The sequence below is a fragment of the Zonotrichia leucophrys genome, chromosome Z (genome assembly GCF_028769735.1).
Source record: "Zonotrichia leucophrys gambelii isolate GWCS_2022_RI chromosome Z, RI_Zleu_2.0, whole genome shotgun sequence".
Classification (NCBI taxonomy): Eukaryota; Metazoa; Chordata; class Aves; order Passeriformes; family Passerellidae; genus Zonotrichia; species Zonotrichia leucophrys.
In genome coordinates, this window is record NC_088200.1 from 29,659,736 (window position 1) to 29,672,594 (window position 12,859).

The 12,859-nt window shown below is 35.1% G+C and overlaps 1 protein-coding gene across 5 annotated transcripts in view; it reads left to right on the forward strand.

Moving 5' to 3' along the window:
• Window positions 1–12,859, forward strand: part of MAP3K1 (mitogen-activated protein kinase kinase kinase 1) — a 58,275-nt gene that overhangs the window by 16,332 nt on the left and 29,084 nt on the right. The window contains exon 1 of one of the 5 annotated variants that reach the window (XM_064735911.1): window positions 3,675–3,754. The exons of 3 other annotated variants lie outside the window; for them this stretch is intronic. The gene's annotated coding sequence lies outside the window, so the exon portion shown is untranslated. Of the gene's footprint in view, window positions 1–3,674; window positions 3,755–10,487; window positions 10,515–12,859 lie in introns of those variants that run through there. One more of the 5 variants, XM_064735914.1, reaches the window with a different exon arrangement.

Here is a 12,859-nt window from a genome sequence, read left to right on the forward strand (position 1 = left end):
CATTTAAATAAAGTTGTTCTTGTAGGTGCAAAATTGTATAGATAAGGTTTGAACGTAAGATTTAAAATTAAGTGCATATTCTTTCCTAATTGCACCTGTGTTTCAGTTTAATACTTAAGTAAATTTATTGAATGCTCTTTAATAGTTAATTAAGGAGATCCTGGGAAGTACAATTAAATCCCACCATTAATACCAGAATAGCTCTAATATATCTTGTTCTTATGACAACTTAACATTGTTTCACACTAGAAATTGTGCTTTAAATTATCAAATGAAGCAATGAGGGGGTATACATTAGAATATTAGAATTTACTTAAAATTGTAATAAATAATTGGTGATTATATGGAATGAGAAAATAAGTCAGACAAAGATAACGTTTTCTTCTTCCCCCCACTGCCTCATCCCCCAGACACTAGTGACCCTTGAGCATTTGTGTTTGAAATTAGATATAGACATTTTCGCTTATTTTTCTCATACATATGTATTTTGCTGCCCTTCATAAGGGACAAAATTTATCAATATGTTGATTGAATAAAATTATGTTAAAAAGTTAGATAAGTTGCTTCCCACATTGATCTTGATTTTTTTGACAGCACTTCCATTCATGGGCTAGATTTCATGATCTTTTTTCTTCTTAATAAGAACATTGCTTTTAAATTAATGCAGTTACATAAATGCAAACCTCTCTCTTTGCTTATTGGGTCCTGGACTGAGAAGAGAGTATGATATGCTGTGCTATGGATGAAGGATATCATCGGATATGGATAAGTAGCTTACTGTCTAATGCACCATGAAACTAGAAATAAGTTGTAAATCAAACATCCAGCTGCTAGTTACATAGTAACATCTCTTAAATTAGACTGTGTTTTCTCTACTATATTACTTTCAACTAAATGTATTACATGTGAATGACACAAGTTTTCTTTTGCTGTGAAGATAATAACTGTATAGGATCAATATTTGCATTTTGTGAACTGGAAAACAACTTTCCCTGAAAAAAAGGCAGATCTAAGGAGTCTTTTTTCTCTCAGATGAATCTTTAAAATTACTGGTATAAAAGTTTTCTGAGATGATTTACAGGTAACAAGTACCTTGCAGTATTTATAGCTTACCTCATCTAACTGAAACTTTAGGGATGGTGAGTTTGCTTTCGACTTGATACAAAGTTAAGAGGTAACACAAAGAGCAGTCCCAGTGAGTATGTTCTGCAGTACAAGAAAACAAAGTCCTCATCTCCAGCAGAACACTTCCTGTTGTGTTCTTAACAGCTCTGTTATAGTAAATTGTTTATTACTTAAACAAGCCATCTAAGGAGAAGCTTAACTATGACATCGGATTGTAAAATTCAGTTCTGTGCTTATCATATCTTTCAAGTTTATTTAATTATGATGTACTTCAAGTCAACTGGCATACTATGCTTTTTGGAACAATTCAGTGCAAAAGTCATGTAACACGAAGTCAAACACACACATTTCCCTCTTCTAGTTTTTGAAACAAACTGCTGTAGTTTTACTTTGTCTAGCCATTTTAGTTTTTTTAATGTAATAAACAAATTGCTTTGTAAAACATGCTCAGATATTTTAACAGTGCTTGAAATTAACTTCTGTTTTTCAGATATCTGCCTGTCAATAGCTGTTTTTCATAGAATTTTTTGCAGGCTGCAATGCAAGAAGAGAGAAGGGGTTTTTTTAGTCAGATAAGAGAAACCGAAAGCATGCAGCTGACTTCGGCAAAATGCTTTTTTGTTCTCTTGCTTTGCAAGAGAAGGAACCCTTATGAAGCTTTCTTAAACTTTAATTAGTAATTTTCTTTGTCCTAATGCTGTCTCTGTTGTGACAAATACCACTCTAATGTGTTTTAGAGATTATGAGAACGCATCTTTCTTGATCAGTGTCTGGTCGTGTTCTTGCTAGGCTTTGGGAAGAGACTGACTTTTTATTGTAGACTGCCTGCCTCAAAAATCTGAGGTGGTTTTTTTGGTTTTGTTTATCTTAAATTCTGCTACCAGCTTCCCTTAATAGCTGAGGTTTCATTTCCAGTGAGATAATAAAACACTAGCACCATCTGAGTACAGTAATCTGTTCCTGTCTGCTTGTTAAATGCTGAAAAAGTGACAGTTGTTTTGATAGTTTTGTGAAGCAGGAAATTACAGACTTCTTACTCTTTGTCAGAGACTTCAATGCCTACAGCAGGAAGAGCTACTAAGATTGCAAGGAACATGTTCCAGGACACAAAATGTTTCTGTTTTAACTTTACTGTTTGGGAGGAAGCTAACTGGACATTTGTTTTGGTTTTTTGGTGGGATTTTAATTTGGGTTTTCTTTTGTTTTTTGGTGGCGATGGTGACTTTGTTTTTGTTTTGTGTTTCTATTGTTGTTTTTATAGTTTTTAGTATTTATAATAATTTTCTGATTTTTTTTTCTTGTATAATTTAGAAATAATTTTTTAACATACCATGGTGCAAATAGACCTTATTTTTAACATTTTTTTGCTAGTATAGTTGCCTAAGGGAAAACCTTAATAAAGTGGAGCTTGCCTTTCTTCTCCTCTTCTGAGTTGTATATACATGATAGCACTGACAGATGTGTGTTGAATGTCTGATGGCACAGATAGCTTTCTTGAGAGTTTTAACATAAACTGTAGTTCTGCAGTTTCTCCTTTTTCTGTCCCCAAAAGGTCAAGTAGGTCACCCGGGTTTTTCTCTCTGCCAGTTTAATTTGAGTGGGACTTATTCATTGAATAATTCATTGGATAATTCTTAGTGTAGTTTAAATTCAGTAGCATATAATGGCATTTCTGGTTTAACATTTTCTGAACATTGAAACAGTGGAATTGCTTGCATGTTTCTTTTGTAATAATGCTGATAGTGTGGCAAGAAGTCAAAGACATGGAATATCTTCTGCCTAGAGAAGTCAAAGACCTTTTCAAGACAAACTTAGTCAGAGCAAAAATAAGGAAAGCAAAGCCTGTACCTGTAGATGAATGCATTTTCTCAATACCCCAGGACGACACCTGAGCACTCTCCTCTCTTTTGACTTGCCTGCAGGAGCAGTTTTAATGGTTACAACTCTTTTAATACTTGCATGAGGATTTCAGAAGAAGCAGGAAGCTCAAGGCATATGTGTGTCTTTATGGTAATTTCCTTAAGTTACTGTATTCCCCAGCCTACAATCTTTCTGGCTTATAGCAGTGGGGGTTTGTTTCCTGATTTACATTTGTACACAGAGGTGGCATATATATTCAAATAAACAATGGGCATTTACCTCTGGCATGTATCTTAACAATTTTCTGTACTGCAGTTATTTTCAGCATAAAGGTTTATTTTTTTACTTTTGTGGTGTGGTGATTAAACACAATTTTTACGTTTTCTCTGAGGTCAGCTCAGACTCTTTTAAACCTCTTGGGTCATTTCACATGGCATGCCTTCAGTTTCTAGAGTCTACAGACTACAGTCTACATGTAAACCAACAGACGAAAGATAAAGCAGATAAATAAATCAGACAAATTCATGTGGAGGTATCCACTCATTCGTCACTGAAGCCATGTATTGGCTGGTGAAAGTGGGGAAGAATCTAGTGGGAGGAGCTGCTCAGAGTTTGTGGTGTGGTTTTATCACAGCACGCACAGATAGTTGCAGTTTGACAGAGAATGCTGGGCTGGATGGACTTGCAGCTTGGTCTTACAAAGATGCTTCTGTGGGGAGATCCTGCGGAGCGACAGACGGTGCAGCTGGGAGCCCTGTGAATGCACAAGGTCTGCAGCTCTCTGTAAGCTCTATTCTTACACTTAGTCAGACTGACATGTTTCCTTTCTGTCCTGGAAATATAGCATTTTCTTCCTACAATAAATAAGAAACAAAGGAAGTTGTTACTTTTGGGGTTAACTTCTTGAATAGAAAAAGGAAAAAAAGGTGGTATGACTTGCTTTCAGTGTTAAGCTTTGTAATACATTTAGTCTCCTGGCTTAAGGTCATAACTCATGCTACGTTGCTGAGTTGAGAACAAATTTCTGCCTTTGAGGACTATTGTTTCTGCTCTGACAGCTTTATTTTAGTAATAAGACTTTCTTCACCCTACAGAACTGTAGTCTTTAGTATAGTAAATCTTATTTCTGAATGTGGGGGATCTTCTGCACTGGAATAAATGTGTCTTACAATGCATGTGTATACTGTAAAAGAAGCTTGCTTGTCAGAAGTGTCGTCCGGTTTTGTTTTCCTGGGAAATTGTTGGAGCACCACATGAATTAGGTTGGAGATCAAATCCAGTCCAACAATTTTCCGTTTTCTCATCTCTGTCTTAAAGTTTCAAAATATGTGGTGGTATTTTGGGGTTTGGTTCTGAAGTCAGATTTATGTCAATAGGGATCAATAGAAATTAATAACTTAGGTAGGGAATAGGAGCTCCTTAAACTGACCTTGTGTCTGCAGAGATGGTATATGGGACTGTTTCAACAGGTTACCTACCCAAGTTTAGGATAGCTTCTGGCCCCTTCTTCTTTGGATTGGTATAAATAGCTGTTTTTCAGAGCCTGGGTATTACCTACAATGTTTCTAGGCTTGTTACCACTCTAGTTCTAATTAGTACTTGATCTAAGAGTACTCTAGCAGCAAATTAAAAATTCTACTTGCATATAAATATTTTAGATACTCCATTTGATTATTATTTTTTAAAAACTTGGTATGATTTTTTAATGCTTTAAATCATCTTAATTTATAAATCATCATCTATAAATCTTAGATGTTTATGTCTGAGGTTGAGGTCCATGACCAAAGTGACAAAGTACACCCAGCATCTTAGTTTTTCTTTGATTGATACAGAGTGGCAGAGAAGGACGTAAGAAGAAATGAAATTTGGATATGGTCTTTAAGTAGGTTTGCTTAAGATGAATACTCTGAAAAACCATTTTAACTTTTTTGCTTTTCATTCCTCAAAATTTTGAAAGCTGCTTGGTAAAGAAATAAAAAACTTGTAATTTTTTTCTGTGCTGTCAGCTGGAATAAACTCTCAGTAACCTCTTAGAACCTCCAATTTACACATGTTCTGTATGACATTCAGTTTGATAACATCCCAGAGACTCACTTCAGCTTTTTTTTAAAGACTTCATTATAATGCTGAAAATACTTTAATAGCTCTGTCGCATTCTGCTTGTAAATAGGAAAGTCTTAGAACTTTGTTGCAGCTTGCTGGAAACTGCTTTATCTGGCAGAAAAATGTAGTACTTCTGATATTTCTGGTTTGTGATCTAGTTCATTTCTGGCCTGTAGGGTAGATTTTGTGTCGAATTTCCCCTTTATTGTATGAGTACATGATTAAGTTGAAATATCAGAAAAAAATTGTCAGCTGTACTTAGTTTTTGAGACAACATTTGGCGTTCCTACTTAGTTGATTGTGTTTTCAAGTGAGCTAACTAGGGAAAATGTTGCAATTTTTTTGTGCATGACAGATTTTAAAAGATTATTTACACTTTTTTTTTTTTTAGTAGCCTTTCAATATTTCATATTATATTTAATTTTAGGAAAACGAATTTTAAAAATTGACCTGAGAAAGTAATTTTGAAGTGAACTGCATAGAAAACAAAGCTTTCATTCACGGCTTCAGTCTGAAATCTTACTCTAGCTTTGTATGTCAAGTCTAAGAGAGCCCTGCCCTGAGAAGGGGAGTGCAGCAGTCTCGTGAGTGTGGATTCACATCAGTGCTGTAATGACATTTTCTCACAAACACCTGGACTGCGTTTAAGTGTGGCCCTCAGCAGTGGCACAGCCTCCAGTCTGTGGTGTGTGTGTTCCATCCAGGGCTGAATTGTGTCACACTGGTTGCAGTGACAGTGTTAGGTGGTAAATTAAAAACCAGGAGATGCTCTAGGAGATGAGGGCTGCAATTGTGCTCTATCTCTCTAGAGCAGGTAGATGTGTCCATAAACAAGACCACATTTTCTGACCTTTTGTCATTAAAGTGTTAATTGTGAATTAATTCTAAGGAAACTATTTGAAATCCAACTTTGCAGGGGGCAGCATTAAGGCATAGTACATAGGAAGATCCAGGTAATGGGTAAAACATATCTGTGCATTAAAGTAGTACTCATGTTGAAATTTCCTTGTAGGGAGGAATATGTACGATATGCTTGCAGCAGCATACAAAGTTCTTTCATCTTGCTTTACAACTAAAAAGAACTATGAAAATACTGTCCTGTAGACAGAGCTTTGTGTGGCAGGCTTTCTGCTTAAGATGTTGATTTTTAAAATGCTCTATATGTTGATTTTTAAAATGCTTTATATGGCAACAAAAGAGAATATGAAATACTTTTGTTCATGATCCTTCCATAAATGAGGGATATTTATACCAGGGATTGACAGAGCACATGTGCTTTTCCCATACAGCTTTAACTTGTCCTGAAAGTTATTTTTTTCCCTAACAACCACCACCCTCCCAAATAAAAAACAAACCACAAAGCCCCCAAAATATTCCAAGTACAGTGAATGTGAAACTGAAAATCAAACTTCTGATGCTTTTTTGCAAAAACAAAAGCATGCTGGGAAAATTTGAATAAAGCATGTGCTGTTCACAATTGAAGTTTCTTTTGAACTATTTAAAGTAAATTACAGAAATGTTTTCATTTCCACTGCTGCCTGAATCGTACTTACCAATTCCTAATAATGATTGTTGTTAATCAGTTGGTGGAATAAAAGCAAAGTATTCATAATTTGACTTTTCCTTATTTTAGATTGCTTGTTTCAAATGGATGATAGACTGGGCATATTGTTTTTTTAGGGAGATATGCTGAGAACTGTGGAAAAATTGTAGTTGGGATAATGAAATAATTTCAGTTGAGGATGTTTTTGAGAGTTGACTTCTGAGCTAAAGGGTTGAAGAGCCAAATACAAATGCAGCCACACCAATTATACTAGTGGTCTCCAAATCTGCACAGTCAGGGAAGAAACCTTTTTAAAAAAAAGGAAAAAAGTTGGAAGTTGACATATGATTTGATTAGTTTCTATTGTAGAACAGGTACTTCTGAACTACAAACCTGCATATTTCTCCAGGATTAAGAGCTTAGTTAACAAAGCTAAAATAAGAAAGGCAGGGTTTCTCTATACAAAGGTACAGTTTTTAAATAAAGTCTGCAAATAAAGATATTTGAAAACCATGCTGTAAAATTACTTTAGAAGGCTTTCTTAACAAGCCCAAATTTACTTACTTGAAATTTTAATTTCAGTATGACCTTACTTCTTATGTGTAATAGTGAAATGTCATCTTCCAGACAGATGTTTCTTTACACAAGTTTCTCAAACATGTTTCATGAGAAGTTTGAGAAAAATTCTGAAACCTTTTTGTTTGTCTGTGAGGTTAAAGGATGTTTCAACCAATCAAAAGTGTTTGTAATTATTTTAATTTTGGCATATTGGAAAAAGTTTTCTTTTATGCGTACCTTAATTTTTATTAGTAGAGTTAATGTTATAAAAGCTTTAGTACATTCAGCTTTTCTGGTTTCACAGAACTACACTGCTTTCATGTCACTGTGAAGTTCAGGTAAGCCTTAGTGTTTCATGAGAGCCTAACTACATGCTTTATATCAAAATTTTAAGTTAATTCCTTTGGGTGTGGAGGCAGTAGTGAAGCAATGGAATGTTGTCATTACAATGCAGAATATTTAGACATTGTGAATCTTATGTGGGAACATCCCAGCATTCTTCATATATTCAGAATATTTATTAAAGGATTTTGGTTTTATTATTCAAAATGGAAGCTTAATAATAATGTATAAATTTCAGAGAACTGCTCCATCAGTTCAATTAATTTAGATGAGGTAGAGGTCAAACACAGCTGTGGACAGGAGATGGTTGTTTGAGGGTTGCATTGATGAGCTTATGTGAATAGTCCACAAAAGCCTGCATACTATTGCAGAACAAGCACAATGTTTGTCTTTTGGGCTATGTGGAAGAGCAGTTTAAAAATCTGAAAATACAATTGTGTGTTAGTGGGGTTTGTTTATTATTTTAAAGCCATGGACTTTGCAGAATGCTGCTATTTCAGCTGAAGCAGTGCTTGAGAGTACTGCACAAGTGGTTACTAACTGCTTCTTGTCTATGAACTTTCGTGGTCCTTTACTATGGATAAATTCCATGGCAATTCAAAATTTTCTTGGTTGCTGGTTCATGGCTTGAAGTCTTTTCTTGCAGTTGTGCTTCAGCTTTATTGTTGAAAAGTTTGGATGGGCACAGACTTGCTGCTAGCTACCTGAGAGATGATCTGAGTAGTTGTTAGTTTTAAGCGATTAAATGGTAACTGATATCTTAACTGGTCAATAATGTAAAGAAAATCATAACCTTTTGTCTTGAATGCTGACAGTCAATTTATGATGGAGCAAGAAGTTTAATGTGCAGATAGTTATAAAGAAAGATCGGTCATCGTGCACTGTTTGAAGTACTAATTACTGCATTTATGATGACTGCCAGTATTAAATATTTAGCTCAAATCCCAGGTAAAGCTAAACTTGAATTTTAAGTGCATCATTTTAATTCTGCTTCTTGAGTTCTTTTTTTAAGGGTAAATAGGTGAGAGAAAGAGATTTATAATTGAAAACATGTTTCCTCTGCCTGAAGTATACATATATCTCTATATTCCTGTGCTCCAAATAATTATACGTTATTTCCACTGAAAGTACCTTTGGTGCTTGTCTTAGAAACAGTGCAGTAGTTTTCTCAATGAGAAAGTAAAGGAGCTCTTTTGTAATCCTACTTTTTTTGTAGCTTCAGCAATGTGAGGCTTCTCCGTCAAAGACAAAGATGATTTCTTCTTATGTGCTTGTGGGTTAGGATAAATGAAGAATCTTTGTAAAGTTACTTTTATATAATATCTATCCATGGTCATAAAGCAAGCAGCGAGTGCTGCTATTACTTTTTAGTATTTTTGAAGTAAATATTTTAGAGATTTTTTTTCAGTTCAACTGTTTAATTTTTTATTGTTTTTTGAACTCCTTTGTATGCCCACGAGACTTGTGTTCTATGATTGCCTGTGTTTTCTCCTGTTTATATGTTTCACGTTTTCACAACTTTTTTTCCTCCTTCTCTGATTCTTCTGGATGAATAAAAAGAAAAGGTAAATTTAGCTACTCTGATTAATCAATAATGTATGAAAGTTTAAGGAGTTACAATTATTGTAACTCCTTCCCAGCCAAACCCCATGCTCCTAAATTACCCTTGGGAGGAAATCTCAGAATGTAGTAATGAGCAGTAGTTGCTCTTACTCAGTTGTGGTGCTGATTAGAGAAGACAGTAAAATATTAACTATCCAGTTCTGGAGAGCCTTCCTGCATTCCTCTTCAAAAGTGTTTTTAGCAGCAGTAGGAGCTTGTGCAGCATTCTGCCAACTGTACATACAGGTGATATGATTGTTACTCATGTTACTTAGTGTTTGTTACTCATTTTAAAATGTTACTATTTATGTTGAATATATTTTGCGGTCTCAAAGTCCTGTATGAGGTTAGAGACTGATTTGTTGCAACTACATTGTAACGTAGTAGTTCTAGCTGTAACTGTGTTGTAGTTCCAGCTACACTTACCCTGTAGTTCCAGCTACACTGTAAGTACAAGCGGGTGTGTTTGAATAAAGCAGTAGTGGGAGAAGAATAAATATCTGTGTAGATTTGGGGATGTTCCACAGTGTGGTTTATTTTTTCCAATAGGTCATATATTTTAGTCTTTTTGTACTCCCTTATGGATACAGTGGCTTTCAGTATGCAAAGTTGTGATGTAATCAGTAAAGTGATGGTACTTAAAGAATTTTTGCTAAACAATCACTCCACACAATCCTGGAGGAAAGATAATATTTCTTAAAGCTGACAAGCATGGGAATACCAAAAAGTACTTGAGTTAAATATTGCCAAAATAAATGCAAGAAATTACGAGTAGCTGAAGCATTTTCTGGTGGACAGCTGAAGGGCAAAAGTGAAGGTGCCACCCACAGCTTCCTCCACAACATTTTGAATTCATATTAAGTGAATGCTATCTGATTGCATTCTGCATGAAGTGCAATTTACCTTCTGCCCCCCTCCACTTATAACTTTTTCTGTAATGAATGAAGTCATAGTTTTAGAGATCTCAGGATAGTGGTCAGAGTGGGATGCAGACAGTCAGTGTGTAGAGCTGTATGTTCTGAGCACTGGCTTTTATAAGCAGAGGGATGACAGTTCTTGGTAGCCCACAAAACCTTCAGGTTGGGAATAGTCTGCTGGCAGTCAGTGTGCTAACTGAAATCTGAACATAATTAAGGCATCTCTATTCACCACTAGGGTTTCTTTAAGACTTAGCACTTTGTGTCAAATACTTCATGTACCTGATCTTAGAAGGTCCACATATTTGTCACTAGATAAAAATGAATTAGTTTTGCTGGTTTCATTTTTTAAGAATGTTTCACAAGCAGGAAAACTGATACCAGCTGACCTAATAGCTCTTACTGTTACATCATCCCTGAAATACTGTATAAAGCTTCCTACTGCTTCTAATTCCTCTTGTATGGTATGTCTTGATGAAATCAGGCTATTCCTTTTCATATACTAGCATGTTTTGCATAAGTGCAGTATGTGTCTATATTATCAGATTCTGATGCTTCTTTCTAGATCAATGTAATGTTATTTCTCTCTTTTTATGGGGGGGTGCCCATGTTTTATGATGCTGTTATTAGCAGTCGCTTGTGCACACTCGAATGTATTGTGCCTAGGAGCCTGGGATTAAATGGTTAATCTGTAAACTTCAGTGCGAAGGCTTTCTGATCAAATGTGATTTGTGTGGAAGAGTGTCTTTCCTTAAGTCACTGCTGACAAGCTGAAATTCTAGTAATGCTTCTCTTGTGTTATGCTTTCACACTGCTATGTGAATGAGTCTGCAATTTGTAAGTCAGTTTTTAAGCAAATGCTAAAAATACCCATTTCCTTTACCCAGGCCCATATCATACGGAAATGAGCTCATTACATTTTTACTCTGACAGTATGTAATTTCTAGTTAGTATCAAGATTTACATTTTGTAAGGAGTATGCATTGCTATAAATTAAAACTTAAATACATTGTTATAAGTAAGATAGGAATGCAGCAAAGTTTTAAAATCAAATCTCAGGAACCCACTGAAGATAAGCAACAATGATATATTTTTAAGGAGTGTACTTGCTGTCCTATATTGACTTTCTTGTTTTGTTATAGAGCCCTGATTTATTATTATGGAAAAGTATTTTTATTGCTTGCTAACTGCAGTGATTTTTTTTTTTAATTTTTAAAAATTGTCTCACTAAACACTCTCATCCTTATCTGGTAAGATTCCTGTACTTTTCTCTTTATTCTGTAGATTTTAAAGAAGACAAAAGAGGAGTTTCTGAGGCTGTATCATTTTTAGTCATATGCTCACAGAAGTTTTGAATGCCTTTTCCTCTTTTTTTTTTTTTGTAATGGTAGCTTGCTGTTTTAAAAAATAAACATTTGCAGTAGTAGCTGCCATCGTTAAAGTGGGTGTAGTTACTATATGGTTGGCCTGTGGTTAGGTTAGCTGACAGATACCACCAAAAGTTCTCGTTGTTCCAAAGGAGACAATCCTGTTCAGCACAGAGCAGTCTATACCTGCAAAGCCACTGCATTGTGAGCATTAAGGATCTGCAGAACTTAAATCTGGATCTTCATGGTGAGAGCCAGTTCCCCTGTGGCTCTCTGCTGATAGAAGATAACGCTCTTCAATATATATCTACCTTAAGTGGTTCAGGGTAGCTGGGATTACATTTTTTTCACCCAGCAGTTAGTCAGAATAGGCTTGCAAGGAATTTTTTATGTTATTTCTGCATTGTAGGAAAGCTTCTTGTGACAGTCAGAAATCTTTGTAGAAGCATTTAGCCCACTTTGGCCTTTGAGCAAAATTCAGTGTATACATGAATCTTCGGAGCGCAAGGCCTTTTTGAGTGGGTCTGACAGTCAGTGAGCAAGACATATCTCTCTTTAGTGCCTGTTTAGTATAGCTTACTCTTTTTATATCATGATATCACACTAATGATATAAATTCCCCAGAGTGACTTGGATTGATGAATATATAGACAAGAAATATGAAAAGAGGAAAAAAGATAAAGCTTAAATTTTAAAAAAGGAGTACCAAATAACAGAACATAAATTAAAAAAACAAATTGGGATGCTTAGAATACTAGGAGCCTGCTTCATGACTTCTGATTGCCACTTCAGTATAACTGATTGATAACAATGATAATTGGTTGTAATTGTCAGCAGTGTATGCTAAGAAACAAATATAACCCTGGCAAGAAATAATGATTATCTTGAAAGCATGTCAGTCAGATCATTCTTCAGGAAAGAGCAGGAGGAGTCCTGTTAAATTTCTTTCTGCATCCCTTCGCCCCTTCTGTGAGGCTGGACTAAACTAAGCAGTCATTAAGACCTAAAATTTGTAGAGGTTATGTTTGTTTTCTAGAAACAATATATATATAAACCTTCAGGTTTTTTTCATTTGCTTTCTTTCATTGTTTATTTTTATGATCATATTTTGCTGAGAGAACTTTCCAGCAGTAATCTCTGGATATTTGGTATCTGCTGATGATTCTGCCATTTTGAACAGCACCAAGACATTCTAATTTTTTTCTTATTTATAACTATCACAGAAATAATTTAGTAGGTTGTAGCTTTTAAATTCTCCTGTTCAAGTTACTTGTTTGTATCTTATTTCCACTATTCTCATTGAAGGTGGAGAATGTGATGTGCAGGTTTATCTGCTTAACCCTAGTATCTTAAACTGATTCAAAGCATAATTTTTTATATTAAATATCTGATGTTCTCTACTGGTGACAGGGGAGTAAAATTGGCTAAGAAACTCTTAATCC